Raw genomic sequence first — 16,536 nt, forward strand, 5'->3', positions numbered from 1 at the left:
CACCTTTTTTTTTTTTTAACTTTTTAAAATGTCACGACTAGAAAATTTAAAATTACATCCAGGGTTTGCATTTGTGGCTCACATGATATTTTGATTGGATAGTGTGTCACAAACTGAATTTGTATGTTCCTTCGACAACGGGTGCATCTTACTGCTGTAGAGCAGCGGTTCCAGGTGGCGGGGGTGCTGATTTTATCCCCCAGAAGACATTTTGTCAAGTTTAGGGGTCACAACTTGCTACTGGCATCTAGTGGGTGGGGCCGAGGATGCTGTGCAACCCCCTGCAGGGCACAGGGCGGCCCCCACCAAGGAGCATTCCCTGGCCCAAAGTGTTCATAGCACATAGGCAGAGAACCCCTGGTTTAGGATCATACTTGCATATTTTGTTCTCAATTTGGAGGTCCCCAAGGTTTTCACCGATGCTCTAAGAGAAAGAGGAACAGTGGCATGACACTGTTCATATTTGATCACTTCTTCCCTTCTGGACACCCTCCTTCCTGACCTTTCTACCCCACAGAATCAGAAGCCCATTTCTGACTATAATTTTTGCATATTCTTGCCACATGGCAGGTGGCCATATTTCCGCAGTGGCATTTTCTGCCAGCGGAGGCCTCCTCCCATGAGAGGATGTACAGCCCCCTTGAGGGATGACACCCTTTTGGGTTGGGAGGCCCTGGCTGGAGGAGGGAGAGGAATAAAGGGGGTGACCCTGTGTGGGAGGGACGCAGACATCTGGTCCCTGGGCAGACTCTCGGTGGGGGGGTTCCTTACACTTGACATGGGCCCCAGCTGGCAGAAAAGACCAGGGAGAAAGAGTGGAGCCTCACCTTGGGGTACCTGCAGAGGTGCCAAGGACCTGGGTGCTGGCAGGTGCAGGAGGGCTGACTGTCCAGGCCACCCCCAGCTTGGGGCTGTGCATTCTCCAGCAGCTGAGGCGGTGCAGCGCTCTTGGAAGAGTTGGGGATGGCCAGGGCAAACCCACAGGGACCTGGAAAGTGGGGGCCTGAGCTGGAAATACAGAGCACTGGATTGCACCTTTCCACCTTGGGCAGAGCGGGAGTGCTTGGAGGGGGATGCGGGACAGCAGGAACCTGACATTCAGGACAGGCAGGATAGTGAGCTGGCTCGGGGTGAGGGCCTAAATGTATCCCAGGGACGTGTGGCCAGGGCAACATATTTGCTACAATTGGGTGACTGGCATGGCACTCGGGCCCTTAGCTCAGGTGTATGAGAAACGCCACTCGATTTTCTCATGACCAGCTGAGGCATTGACGTGTCAGCTACTCACCAAAGGCTCATGCCCCCCTTCAGGAATGTCTGGGAGTGGCTGTCCAGCCAGGTGGCATTTCCCAGGCACCCCGCCCCCACCGCCCCACCTCACATCCAGACTGGAAATGGGTTTCGCATTACCCTGCCCCTGCTCCTGCCCTCATTACTTCTGAGGGCCTGAGGGATGCAGGGTTGACGTCTGGGCTAGGTTTGCCAGCCGAGGACACAAGGACACGAGGGCATGAGGACACTTGGGCATGGCAGAGATGGGAGGATGTGGAGGAATGAATCTAGAGGACCAAGCCAGGGGAGTTGGCGTGTTTTGAGTCCCTGGAAGCTGCTCCAAGAAGCTCAGGCTCCTTTGCTGTGTTGGGCTCATGGGAGTCTGCGAAGTGGCAGGTGGCTGCGTGTACTCCAAGAGGTGTTCAGAAAGCACCTACTATGTAGCAACAGAGGTAGCTGTGATACAGGCTGGAGCCCATAACCGGGGGGAGAAGAGACACAGAAAAAAAAGCAATCACCTTGATTGAGCTCACACTCTGTGCCAGGCATGACTCTAAATGTCGTATTTTAACTCACTTCCTTCTTCCATCAGCTTGCCAAGGAGATGCTATTATTACCAGCATTTCCGTTTCATAGACCCTGTCATTTTAGTTCCACAGATCAACGGAAGGGTTGGTAACTTACCCAAGGTAATAGAGCTGGGAACCCAAAGCTGGGCAAACAGGCTCCAGAATCCACCCTCACCACCGGGTGAGGCTGTTTCTTGGTGCAGAGAATAAGAAACAACTCCTCTCCCTCCCCCAGCACCCAGGCTAACCCCGATCTCCCTTCCTGTTCTCTGGCAGGATTGACTACACCCCCATCATGTGTACCATAGAATTTTGTTACAACAAAAATTATAGATGTTCATCTCTGCTCATGGGTTGTGGAGGAAGAAGAGGCTGTATTAGGGTTTGTAGCAATGATACGTAGCAAACAACCCCTGTATCTCAGTGGCTCCGAAATGATCTTTTTTTTAAATTTTATTTATTTATTCATGAGAGACACACAGAGAGAGAGAGAGGCAGAGACATAGGCAGAGGGAGAAGCAGGCTCCATGCAGGGAACCTGACTTGGGACTCGATCCCGGGTCTCCAGGATCATGCCCTGGGCCGAAGGCGGCGCTAACCCGCTGAGCCACCCAGGCTGCCCCCCTAAATGAATTTTTCCTTCCCTCTTACTGGTCTGTGGATCAACCGTGGCTCATCTGGGCTTGACCAGGTTTTCCATCCAGGTGTGCTCCACTGTCTGCCATCCCAGGGCCCAGGCTGAGGACACAGGGATCCCCTGAGCTTGCTTTTCCATCACCAAGGTGGTGGCACAAAAGCGTCAGGATCAGCGATGCTCCTCAAAGCCCCTACTGGGAACCGTCACACAGTCCTCGCTTGTAGTTATAGTCAGTCACGTGGTCAGGCCGACAGCCAGTGGAGTGGGAAGTTGGCTCCACTCACAGGAAGCCATGGCAAAGGAGAACGAGAAGGAAGGTCTGCAAGCAAATGACATGTTGCTCCAAGGCACCAATGGAAAGGGCTTGAACGCAGAAGACGTGGGGAGAATAAGCTCAAGCAGGAGTCTTCCCTGTGGACTCCTGTTGGAGAAAAAGAGGTGAGAGCTCTTGTGGGCACATCTGAGCTTGTAGGTGTGGGGCTGGGAGGAGGTGGATGCTTTGCCCCGTGCCCTCTGCTATCTCCGCAGAGGACTGGGTGAATCATCCCTTGGGCAGTGAGGCCAGGTGTCTGAAGAATATAGAGAAGGTTCTGAGTGCAACTAGCTCTGTGAATGCGCCAGGAGCTGATCTGGGCTGTGGGAAGGACTGGGGGACAGCTCTGTGGACAGCCCCAGGCTTTCCGTCCCCACCCCTGGGCAGGGGGGGTCACCATCCTGTCTCAACACTGACTTCTCTTCCACTCACCACGTCAATGTCTTGTCTATTGGGTTTGAGTTGAACACAGTGGCAAACAAGTTGCAAAGAAGTTGTAAATCTTGCCCAAAGAATAGGACTTCTTGATGTCAGCACAAGTGATACTAGGGAGCTACTTGGACTCTGCAGAAGAAGAAGACCCGGTGGTCTTCGAAGAGTTAGTGCTCAATTGGCATCATGGCTGATGACATGATAGATGTTTCAAATGATTTTATATCAATGGATAAAAAAAAAACCCTCGGGAAAATTGATAAACACTTTAGATTTTTTAAAAAAAGATTTTATTTATTTGGCAGAGAAAGAGCACAAGTAGGGGGAACAGCAGAGGGAGAGAGAGAAGCAGTCTCTCCACTGGGCACTGAGCAGGGAGCCTGATGTGGAGCTCGATCTCATGACCCTGAGATCATGACTTGAGCCAAAATCACGAGTTGGATGCTGAACTGACTGAGCCACCCGGGTGCCTCAATTTTCACTTGTGCTTTTAAAGACAAAGTTCCAATCACATTATTTTACCAGTTACATGAGATGTTGGTTCCTAATTTTGGCAGACTCATTCCTAATGGCCCGTTGTTCCCTCCTTGGGTGGTGAGGCTCCCACAATGAGCATCCATGAGTTTGTGTCCTCCTCCTGCTGGCAGGGGCTGCAGGTAGCTGTGGCTCTTGATCCCTCTGATGATGAGCTCAGCGCTGCAGCGTCAGCACCCTGCTGGGCCAAGGCCACTGGAAGGATGTGTCCAGGCCCCATTGGTGGGAAGCTGTGTGACGTTACGATGACACGACATGTTCTGTGTCACACTGAAGATAACTGCCCTGGATACAAAAGCTCAGACATTACTGCTTCACCACGTCACGCCCAATATTACGTGGGCTCCGATTACAGTCTGGGGAAGTCAAAATACAATCCAGGATGGGTACATTGTTAAAGTGATTGAAACATGGAAATGAATCTGAGCAGAAAGGTCTAAATCTTACCTGGGTTAGCATTATTGTTATAATAAATAATCGTAATAATCCCATACATTTTATAGCTAGCAAAATCCTTCTTATACATTACTTCATTTGTCTAGGTTACGGAGAATAAATCTTAAGGCTTAATTTCTCTTGGAAGTATCAATCTCCAGTCTATCCTCTACCTAGCTGCCTTTTTAATGGTCCCAAAGCACAGCCTCCCCGTTCACTCCCTAGCTCAAAAACTTTGAAAAACTTTCTGTGTCTAGAGAGCAAACTCCAAACTCCTTAGACTGCCATTCCAGGCCCCCAGCACCCTGCTCAAAGGTCTCATTCCATCCGTGTCTCTGGATGCTCTTCCTTGGGCATCTTGGGCTTCCTGTCTCCTTGCTGCACAACTCTGGTTTCCACGCTGGTGTCTCTGTCCAGGCGGCTGCCACCCTGTGGATGCCCTTCTCTCACCTCTCCATGTGTGCACCTCACAAAGTGCAGGCTTCAGACAGTTCCCTGAGTCCCCCTGGGAGCTGGGACCTCTTACCTTTGAGATCCCTTTGTACCTTCTCTGAACCCTTCTCAAGACAGCCTGCCCTGTAGTAGAATAAGAGCATACACACAGTCAGTCCCCTCCACTTGGCTGTAAGCTCTTTGGGTGAGCAGGACCTCAGCTTGACCTCCTACCTCAGTTATCGCCCCCCCCCCCATCCTGCCAAGTGTCTAGCCAAGAACCGACACAACCTTCTCTGTAAAGAGCCATATGGTCAACATTTCAGGCTTTGAGAACTGTATGGTGTCTGGTGCAACTGTCAGTTCTGCCACTGAGTGGTGAAAGCACCAAACCAACACATAAACACACGGGCATGGGTGGGTCCTTGCGACTTGTTGTGTGACTGCTGTAACCTTGTGCAAAGAGGGAACCTGGAGCCAGTCCCCCGTGGGAGGACACCTGCCACCCTCTAACCCATCACTGTCCACATAGTGGCTTCCCTGCACCCCATCTACTGGATCCCCCCACCCACTTCCCAAAGTGAGCAGCAACTATTGTCACGATTTCATTTTCCACTTGAGGACATGGGCTGGGGGAGTGTGTAAAAGGATTTAACAGAGCCCCAAGGCCATCAAAGGTGGTGCCATCTTCTTTGGTGGAAGCAGAACTGAATGGGGGGACCCAGAGCCATTCCCTTGCAAAAGCTGCCACGACGTATTCTGTCTCGAGGTCCTTTTGCCATCACAACACACAGCCGTGTGCACTGGCACGCCTGCCTTTCTGTAGGATGAGCAGAAAGCCTCCCCCCTAGAGCCTCAGTATGTAGGGTGAGCCCTCTCTGGAAGCACTGGGAGCCTGTGGCAGGTGCAGGTAAAGATTTGCATGGGGACCCACGTCATAAAGAAGAATGAACTGCTGGGGACCCAAACAGGGAGGAACATCACTCCAAAACAGAATGGAACTGAAGCTCCAGATAGCTAACCATGGGGGTATTTCAAAGCGGAAAGTGGAATGTTTCCAGATCTTTCCTAGGTCACTAGTGACCTGGATGGTCACCTGCATTTCCCTCTCCCCCTCCCACACAAAGACACAGGTAAAAGAAAAACAAAGCTCTCATTTCTCAAGAAGAGACAATATTGTAGCCAGGGAGTGAGGGCATAATCTTTCCTCCACGATTCTTTGAGTAAAAATGCTCCTTTGGAGAGAACTGTAATTCTTTCTGATAATACCCATTATGGTTTTCCATGTGAGTGAAGAGCTAGAGCCAGAGCTTTGAGAAGTTGAACGTGAAGTACAAAGTTTTCTTTTTATATCTTGCGTGATGGGGAAGTTCAGGACCAAACCATTGAAGAGCATTAGCAAAAGAACTCGAAATACAAGGATCCATCCAGGACTCTTAAAAAACAAAACAAAGCAAACCAAGGCTGCTGCTTGCAATCCTCTTCATCTTTCTAATTTTTTCCCTTTTAATGGACCAGAGGAAAAAAAGTGATCAAATTAGGACGTGAAACAAAGAGGAACCCAAGTGGGGGCAGGATGCTGCTTCCTCTGGGGATTCTGGGACAGACAGTGAACCGTCCACTCATCCACTGAATTTCCTCCCTCTGCTGAGACTTCCACTCACTCTTGGATCACTTCTTTCCCTTCTCAAACCTCGCTGCCCTCCCTCCTTCCTTCTCTTCCTCCAGTGTTTAAAACCCTGCCTCCCACCTCTCAACATTTAAAAAATTCTTAATGATGCAACCTGAGGTTGCCATGGCAACTGATTTCCTTGCCGAGGCGGTGCTAGAGGCCTGTGATGGCGCTGCCATTGAAATTGCAAATAATTTTGTTTTTCTTTCAAAATTAAGTAGTCTGTCTAAAGTGTCCCACTGTGGGGTTTCCTGCCCCTAAAGAATAAGCCTCCCATGCACTGAAATATCCAGTTATTGCATTTGCTCCATATCTTTTATGACTTCCTTCTTCACCAGCATAGAGACGGTCCCTCTGGAAAAATAAGAACACACTCTTTGTTATTTCTCTTTTGTCAGGGTGAGAAATGCTTCTGATGAAGTCGACGACATTTGATGTCCCCCCCCCCACCCTCTTTTAAAATTGTCTTTGGTTTCCCATTCTTAAAAACAGCTAAGTTTCTTTCTCCTTGAATCTTGAGGACAGCTTTGTAAATAGCTCATCAGAGCACAAAGACCCTGTTTGGGGAAGGTCTGGTTTGGTATCACCCTACACAGTCTTGGTGGGGTGTCTCTCCATCTCCCATGTTGCCTTAGCAGCTTCCCAGCACTGGCAGGGGCTGGGCGCCTTCTCGGGGCACTGCCTCTGTTCCCTCAAACCTTGAACACACCTTGCCTGTCTGCCTTCCTGCCTCCCCTCTCTCTTGTCCAAAGCCCACCGCTGAGCCTGCTCTCCCTGAGGTCAGGGCGGTTCCCTAAAGCCATGCCGAGGTGGCATGCTCTCTGCCTCAGTTTCCCCTGAGAAGTCGGGATTGTCATCCAAGTGAGCTCAAAGCAAAAACCGGTTCACTGCTTCTGAGGCTCCTCAGGCAGATCAAGAATACAGTTGTGTGGTGCTTGCGCAGGACACCACATGCTTTCAGCATCCAGCCCACAGCAGGGAGTCCAGTGAACACTCTCCAGTTCTATCCCTGACTTCCCTGGGCCCTAGGACCCCATCAATCCTCCTCCTTTTGAATTTGTCCTTGTTTGGCTTTGATAACAGTGATCTCTCCATGATTTCCTCATAGCCCTGCCCCGTGCTCTTTGGGGGAACCTCACTATACTACCCCAAATTTGTATTTCCAGCCCATGGGTTACCCTCTAAACAAACTCTACACCCATATGACCATCTCCTGAGAGTCACCCCATGGGTATGCCCTAGAGCTCTCTGACATAACAGGTGCCCGCTGGAACCCATCATTTTATCCTCTTGCTCTTCCCTGGTCCTATCAACATTGTAAGTTGTATCATTGTCCATAGGACAGAAACCTGAGAGGCAGCTTTGGATCTTCTCTCCTGCAGGCTCTATGGTCAACCAGTTAGCAGGTATGTCAGGCCTACACCGGAAGAGCCCCCCACGCCATGCCCAGTAGGCTTTACCACCCCCTGCAGTAGCCTCCTGATCGTGGTACCTCCCGCCTCCCGTCCTGCCCCTCTCAGCCACGAACGAGCTCTCTCTGATGCAAACAGGAGCGGGACAGCCCCCGCAACAAGCAAAACATCCTTGCATTGAGGGTGCAAGTACAAGTCCTTGGTTTTGTCTTTCTGGGCTTGACAAGCCTCCAGGGGTCATCCTGGGCCAAAGGAAGGCTCTAGGCCAAGGGGAGACAGAGTTACTGTGTGGGTTGTTATTGCCCATTTCTCAAGATTTCTTGGCAGACTGTCTGCATCTCACCAGGGCAGAGGCAGGACATGGACATGAGCCTTCAAGCCCTACACTTTTCCTGGAGGATGAGGATTGGTTGCCAGGGGCAGGGGACTCATACTCTTTCTTTCCTTGTCCCTCCAACTTGTGGCATGCAGCCCACAAACCATAACAGCATGACCGTCTCGTGACATTTGAGTGGCTTGGGTGTTTATTCAATTCCCACTTTCGGGTGCACCTGTTCTGGGCCAGGTCCCGTGGATGTTGCATCCAGATGCTCAGCACCTCTCATGCACCTGCCCGCAGAGGCCGTAGGAGTGAAGAATCATCCTACGGCTAGGATGAAGGAGCAGGTAAGAAATCACCCCTGTCCTCCAGCAGCCCCCAGTGTAGGGGAGGAGTGGACACCAGAAGGGGCCACTGTAAACGATGGGGGGTGCTCCACAGCTCCTTGCTGGGTGACCTCAGGCAACCATCTTTACTTCTGCAGCCACTGGTTCGGCATCTTTTAATGGAGCGAATGGGACCTTCCTGTGGCTGGACTGGGGGAGCTGCACAGGCCTGGGTGGATTCCCAGCAACCCCTCAGTGACTATGCCCTTGGTCACATTGTATAACCCCATGGTCTCAGTTTCTCTATCTGCAAAGTGGGAAGAGCCAGGGTCTCCACCTACAGGACTACGTCAAGGGTCAGATGAGAGCAGGTGTGTGTCAGAAGATGCTCGGGGCAGCGACCTCCCCGCTGGGGAGTTTCCTGGGTACATGGAGCGGAGAGCTGGGGGAGTTGGTCAGGCAAGGTGTCCCGGGAGAGGAGAATGAACAGTGAAGTGTGTGGGTAAGAAACAGCAGGGGTGCAGGTGTGTGAATGTGCTGTTTGTGAGATGTGTGTGGTGTGTGTATCTGTGTGTGTATCTACCTGTATTGTGTGTGTGTGTGTGTGTGTAAATGTGTCTATCTGTGTGTCTGTGTGGCATGTGTGCATGTGGCATATGGGTATTTATCTTTGTATGAGTGTGTCTATTCGTGCGTGTGTCGTATCTGTGTGGTGTGTGTGTGTGTGGTCCATATGTGTCTATCTGTGTGTGTGTGATGTGTGTGTGAATGTGAGCCTAGTGTGCAGTCTGCATGTATCTATCTGTGGCCTGTATGTGTATCTGAATATGTGTCTGTTTGCCTATGTGTGTGTCTGTGGGGTGTGCATATCTGTGTGTGACGTGTATGTGATGTGTACGGTGTGTGTTTCTATCTCTGTGTGTGTCTATCTATGTGTGTATGCGCGTGTGTGATATTGTCATAGGCACCTGGTGGCGAGACATGGGGCTGGAGAAGCAGACACGTGTCTCACCGAGGGTGACCATCTGGGCCTTGTTAGAGAGCTGTGACTTTGCCTTGAGGGGCCCTGGGAGCCACTGGAGGTTGAGCAGGGGTGTAAAGTGTCATCCGGCCCCTCTGGCCAGCAGGGGTGTGGAGGGGAGAGGACAGCCAAGGACTGTTAGGAGCATTCTGGGAGGTTCAGTGGTAGCGGCCAGCAGAGCCCAACCTGGTAGAAAGTGTCTAGACGATTCTTCACTCCTCCTACGGCCTCTGCAAGCAGGTGCATGAGGGGTGCTGGGCATCTGGACTCAAGCGAGCCTCGCCCCTTCCATCCGGTGGCTCACAGGATAGGAGACCTACCTCTGCTTTCCCCCACTCCATGCATTTAAAGAGTTTCTAGAATGTTCTCACCTTGTTGGGATTTGAGACAAAATCGCACATGCTGAAAATTCCAGACCTATAATTCGGCAAGCTTGGAATAACCGTAATTTAGCACCTGGGGGAAGCAGTTCCCGACACACAGTAGGTTCTCAACAAATACTCGGTGAATGAACGAATGGTTTCTGGGTGTGTTCCCCGTTTTGTTCAAAGAGCAGACACATCCACCTCTTGGGGTTCCTGGCTTGTGTCCTGGGTCAGGGCCCAGCCTGGCTCCGGCCGTGCGGGCTCTGCACACCTGTAGCCGACAATCCTCTCCGGCCTCCGCGTCCTTTGGGGCAGCGGGCCTCCTCCCTCACACTGAGGGTGCTGAGGATGGATGGCGTGCTCCCTGGGGGACAAGAAAGGACGAGAGCCCTCGGCCTGGGTTTGCTCAGTGAGAGGCTCGAGTTCTGGGGTGGACAGGCCTGAGTCCACGCACACCCCGCCGCGGGGGATGCCCGGTGAGACCACATTCCAGAACAACAAGCAGGGCTCTTAGGTATTTTCCATTTAGTCTCAACCAGGAGGTGCTAGGTAGCTTTGTGAGGCATAAGTGCCTTAGGGATTAGAGAAATTCAATTAAATTCAGATAACCTTCACATTCACCATCCAGTTTCCACACACCCAACCAGACCCCGGAACCATCTCCAATTTGCCCAGCATTAACCCCCTTCTCTTTGTGTCTCCCCACTATCTACTGAGATAAATGGAGGTGCCCGGAGAAAATGCTTCCTTTTGAGCAAAGTCGATTTACCCGGCATCACTGGGGGTTAGGGATGGCTCAGAGCCTTGAGTGGAAACAGAGAGTGTGTCTATTTACCTGGAGAGCTTCCTCTCCAGCTCCTTCACACGAGGCATCCTAACGTTGGCAGAACAATGCCTGCAATCCGCCGGTCGAAGCAGCCCCCCAAGCAGGAGGCAGCGCGATTCGCGGGAGTCAAGGTCTTCTGTGATTGCACGAGAACACTCGGTAATGATGATAAAGCACTCAGAAAGTAATGATGTACTTCAATGTACACATGAAGCACTTTTAATTTTTTTCTTTTCGACAAAGAGAAAATTGAAGTGGGCAGCTTCGGTGAAACGTACACCTCTGTCCCTAACTCACGCTGAGTGGCGGATCTAGGAATGTGGGCGCCGGGGCCGAAGGCATTATTGCCAACAAAAAAATTCTTTTACAGGTGACAAGCGAACCTTTGGCTCTGCTGCTTCTCTTGCCTATGAAAGCGTTTCTGCTAAAGCGCTGCTTCAGGAGTGGGGTGCTCCGCTGGTGTCTATGGGATGTGGACGTTCGGAGCGAGACTTGTAGATGGAGGAGGTGAGGTACAGCTTGCTGGTGGGTGGGGAAGGCATGCTACAATCCTTTTCGGGAGAGTAGGGGTCTAGTTCCCAGTGTGTGTCAGCAGATGGGAACCCAAGGAGAGCCCCGATGAGCAGGACATGTATTGGCTAGCTTTTGCTACAAAGTGCTGCATAACAAACAACCCTTACACCCAGTGATTTTAAATAACACTTCTTATAAATCTGCAGATTGGCTGGGCTTAGCTTGGCAGCTCTGCTTCACCATGGATCTGCTTGGTGGGGTGACTCTGCTCCTCACATGTTTAATTCTGGGCCCCCCGGCAGAAGGGACGATGGCTACCCAGGGGGAGGGCTTCTTAGGCGAAGGCAGAAGCACAAGACAACATGGTCTCTTAAGGCTTAGGTTTGGAGCTGGCTAACTTCCGCTGGCCCATATGCCATTGGCCAGAGAAAGTCGCATGGCCAAACCCAAAGTCATCAGGTGGAGGTAATACAGTGTCCATGAGGCCATGATGAGTGTCTGCCATGTACATTTACTCACTCTGGTCTGTTAGATCCACTTTCTCATTTTTTCTTCTTAACAGTTCTAGAAAACAGGAATTATTATGCCCATTTTACAGAGGATATTTGGTGAGGTAAAGTAACCTCAAGGAGATTACATAGCAGAGTCGGGATGAAAACCTAGGTCTGCCTAACTCCAAAACCCAGCCCTTCATGCATCCATCCATCCATCCAGTCATCATCCATCCATCCATACATCCATCCATCCATACATCCATCCATCTATCCATCCATCCATTCACATATTCATTCTTTCAACCAGTATTTCTTGAGCACTCTTCATAATAAAGACAATGAGCATGAGGAGATGTCAGTAAAATGAAGGAACAGAAGACAGACATGTTGTTCAAGCACCTACTGTGTGCAGAGCAATTTTACATAGGAAATCCAGTTTAATTCTTACAACAGCTTGAGGAAAATTTTGTGTGGTTTGGCAATGGGGAAAAAAGACAGGGAACTCTGTCCCTTGCCCCAAGATCATACAGCTGGTAAAGGCAAAACCAGAATTGAAATTCAGCCCTTCTGACTCCCTAAAGCCTCTTGTTTCCAGATGCCTTAACATCTGTCCTCCTCGGGTTTGTGTCTCTGAATGGGCACATCCAGCCACAACTCTTGAGCATTTCCTGGTAGGAAAAATCTCATCATGTTGCTCCACTCACAACCCTTGGTAAAAGCCCAGGGGAGCCTGCGTTGAGAGTTGCAGGCTGGGATTTGTCCCATGGTACTGCATCTCTGCATCTCTGATGGCCAGAGATGACAGGACTGTGACAAGAGAATCAGAACAGAGGGAAGAGGTCCTCAGCTGCTCATGGTGCCATGCTGATGGTGCTCCATTGTAAGGACTCCTGGTAGAGCATCCACCTGAGCTGTGTGCTCCTTCCCAGGCTTCTAGTGCCCAGGAAAGGACTGTCGTTGCTTCTGGCTGGCTGCAGTGTCTTTCTGAGCCCTTGGGGACAGCCTGCTGGGGACTGGATTTTTTTTAGGAGTTTATTTATTTATTTGAGGAAGAGAGAGAGGCAGAAACAGATAATAAGCAGCGGGGAGGAGACAGAGGGGGACAGAGGCAGACTCCCTGTTAAGCTGGGAGCCCAACATGGGGCCCGATCCCAGGACCCCGAGATCATAACCCAAGTAGAAGGCAGATGCTTAACTGACCGAGCCACCCAGGCACCCTTGGGGACTGGAATATTATCTTGAGGTTGCAAAGCCAGAGATAGAAGAGACCTGGGAACTCCCCCCACCACACACAAGTGGGAAGATTGAGTGTGGAAATGTAGCAGCAGCTGCTGGTGTTCCACCTGGACCCTCTGCAATCATGGCCATGGTCACACCCACTTGAAGAGCCAGTGGTGCACCCTTTTTGCTGGAGGACTGCCCTCAGGAGTGAAGTCCACTTAGCTCATGTACCTAAAGGGCCAACGGTGTTTGGGTATCAAAATATGAACACCACAATGCCCTTGTGTCTCATTGGGACAACCTGACATGTGCCAGGATGCTTGAGGGTTTGCATCACAGTTGCCATCTGTGGCATTTTGCTGGACACCACCACCTTGTGTGGGCCCCCTTCCCTCCCCACCCCACTTTTACTGCTCCTCTGGAAACAGGAACAATCAATGATTTCACAGGAATTCTCACTAGGGGGGGCTGCTTCTGGGGAACCTGACCTAAGTCAGAGAGGTGTAAAAGTCTAAGAGAGAAACAACTACTAATTTTAAACCAAGCAAAGCCAGCTCCAGTTTTATTTCCAGCTAGGTTGACCACCTCCGAATCCAGATGACCAAAGGTCATTGGTATGATTGGGCTTTTGTTAGGTAGCCTGGCCATTCTCCATCTGATTAGTTCAGCAAACCTGAACCAAGCCTCACCTGCATGCCAGGCACTGTACACCGTACACCGAGAGACAACCAGGGAGTGGATAAACCCATTGGCCATAGTCAAGGGTGATGGTAGAAGATGTGCAGGGGACACAGAGGAACACAGCTTGTTGTGAGGGTGTGGTGGGGCAGGTATGGATATCCTGTAGGAAGTGGGTAGGGCTGGTGAGGTGTATAAGTCAGGTGGGGGTGGGGAGGCCATTCCAGGCAGAGGGAACAGTGTGAACAATGGCATGGAGGCACAGCAAGGGGTGGCTCAGAGTTGCTGAAATATTAAGTTCAGGGCAGAGCGTAGCACATGTGACTAGGAAAGCCAGCAAGGGGCAGAATCAGAAGGGCTCTGTAGACCACTGTTAGGAGTTCGCCAATATCCAGGGTAGCTAAGGTGTAGTTTGAGCAGGATGGTGACATGGTCCCACAGATTTTAGAGGGCACACATCTGTTGCAGTGTGGAGGACAGCCTGGAGAAGTCCGGCTGGAGACAGGAGGCCACTGCCATGGCGATGAGAGCCTGAACTGGGGAGATCCTGGTGAGCAGGAGACTCCTGTCTTGCACTTCAGCTCTGGTCACATCAAAGATCTCAGATTCCCTCCATCATGCCTTTCTTTCTCATGGTGCTGTGTCTGCTCATGCTGGACCCTCTTTCCAGACTCCCCTCAGACTGCTGGACCCCTGGGCTCTCTCTCGCTCACCCATCAAGCCTCAGCTCAACCACCACCTTCTGTGACCGACTTTCTCTAGCTTCCCAGGGCCAACTAGGGACCTCATCCTCAGTGTCTCCAGTGTACCAATACCCCCATCTATGTGCCCACTGCTCTAGGAACCCCTTGAGAGTCAGGCCACCTTTTCCCTTTCTGTGTCCCCTCTGCTCAGCGCTGTGCTTCTTGGCCTACAAATGGGCTCCAAAACACATCAAGGGAAAGACTATAATGGAGAACTGCTAAGGGCTGAAACAAGGACAGGGACCATGCCATGCATCTGTGACCCCAGCAGTCAGCAGAGCCTGGCGTGGAGTGGAAAGTGGCTGCATGTGGACTGATCGCTCATCACGGCGTGAGATATGGGGAGGGGGTACAGGGAACAACTATAGTTCTCTGGGTTTTCTCAGGGTCCTGAGGTGGGGGGATTGTATGTGCCTCCACCACCAGAGCTTCCACTATAGATGAATCCAGAGTTACGAGCAATTCAGTCCCCTCACACTGCTGACTGGCCTGGCAGCCCGCCCTGTGGTCAATGGGTCCTTCCAGCCTGTGTCCCCCCCGCCTTGGAATGCTCTCCTCACTCAGCCAGTGCAAGTTTACAAGGGTGCAGGGGAGGGTCTCTGGGCCAGGCTTGGAAGTGGCACCCCTTCCTTTTGCCCACATTCCCTTGGCCAGAGCTCAGTCCTGGGGCCGCACCTAACCGGAAGCTGGAGCATCTAGTCTACCTGCATGACCCTGGGGCAAGGAGATGAGTGCTGATGGACACACAGCAGTCTCTACCACCGGCTAGTTGCTTAGCCTCTCCACGGTAGCTTCTGCTACAAATGGGGAGTAATCATACCCTCTTCCACTGTCGTCCTGCGGGGTGATGGTGCTGCCACGGCATGGATTCTCCTTAGAAAGTGGCCACACTGGGAGCTCTTAGCTCTCTCACTATCCTTCTGAAGCTGTTGTTGCTGTTCTCAGACCAGGCCTCAGTACCATGGTGTGGGGACAAGGCCTACTGTCGCCCTTAGCAGCATCCCACAAAAACTCCCACGTCCAGAACAGGAGGAAAACCCACAGTTCCCCCTTCCAGCTTCCACACGTCCCCTGATTGCTGACGCCTTCCCCCAGCAGGTGCATGAGATAGAGACGAGGCATCTGAAGGACCTCTGCACACTCGCATTAAGCCCTGGCCAGCGTGGCATTGTGCGTCCCAGCCCGGCCTCTGCATCCTGATGGCTGTTGTCACACTCACTCAAACTATCTGGAAAAATAAACTTTATTGACTTCATTTTCACCTTGAATGGAAACGTGTAAGTCTGCATCTTGCAACGGAAATGCTTTCAGAGGACACCCCCCTTCTCAAATTCCTCCTTCTTTAAATAAAAGCCTCCTTTTCTCTCTGCCTCTGTCTTTCTTCCCTTGGCTGTGTTGTTCAGCGGGCAGCATTATGTGGAGGTTTTTCTACAGTGGGAGCCTTTGGTGACCCTGTCTTAAAAAACTGCTTAAGCATTCAGTAATAGCCCATACAGTGGCTCTCTAAAAATAAACATCTGCTTATAAAGAATTTAACCTGGGAACGCCATGCTTTAGGGGAGAGGGCATCCTTAATGGACACTTAGTGCGGAGCCGAAAAGGACTCTATTGCAGCTGAAAACTGACAGCCTCTCGTTGTCATGATACCAGGGATATTGTAGCAGCTGGGCCGGGGGGCTGGAGAGGTGGCCATGATGGTGGTGGGCTGGGAACCAGGAAAGAAAGGCGCCTAGGACAGACTTTATTGGTCTTTGGACCATCCTTTGGCCACCTGTGAAGAGCGAGAGGTGGAAAAGAAGCCAGGAAGGATGGGAAGAGGAAGCACGTTGGGTGCAGCCAGACTCGGTTTCCTTTTCTGGTTTTGCCACCTCCTGGCTTCTGGATTCTGTGCACACCCTCAATGTCCTGAGCTCCACATCTTCATCCCTAACCTGGAGATGCCAAATCCACACTGTTAGGGGTGCTGGAAGGATTAGGGATGGAGTATGTGAAATTCCCGGGGACAGTCTGGCAGATAATGAGCATTTAATAATACAGTGGTGCTTATAACTGAGGCCACTCATCTGGAGAAGGCAGGTGGAAGCATTGTGGGTTCAGCTCAGAAAGAGGCAAAACTCTCCATGTTGGGTCCCAGAACCCAGAAATGGGAAGCATGCAGGAGCATGGCTGGAAAGATGCAAACATTGGGTGGGGATTTGCTTGAAGCCATTTCCAACTATTGATGCTACAAGCGTCATCTGTTGGGCTCTCCCCAGCACAAGGCCCCTGGGGATGTTCCATTTCCCAGGTGAGGGGGCTGTGGCTCAGATCTGGGAGCACTCA

General features: G+C 51.3%; 1 long non-coding RNA gene across 1 annotated transcript; it reads left to right on the forward strand.

The window, feature by feature from the left end:
* The first annotated feature begins 2,597 nt into the window (after window positions 1-2,597).
* On the forward strand, window positions 2,598-15,561 carry LOC144320198 (uncharacterized). The gene is made up of 3 exons (XR_013385756.1): window positions 2,598-2,916; window positions 10,936-11,072; window positions 15,310-15,561. It is a non-coding gene; the product is annotated as an uncharacterized LOC144320198 (long non-coding RNA).
* The last annotated feature ends 975 nt before the right edge of the window (window positions 15,562-16,536 follow it).

Source organism: Canis aureus, chromosome 9, assembly GCF_053574225.1.
Source record: "Canis aureus isolate CA01 chromosome 9, VMU_Caureus_v.1.0, whole genome shotgun sequence".
Lineage (NCBI taxonomy): Eukaryota > Metazoa > Chordata > Mammalia > Carnivora > Canidae > Canis > Canis aureus.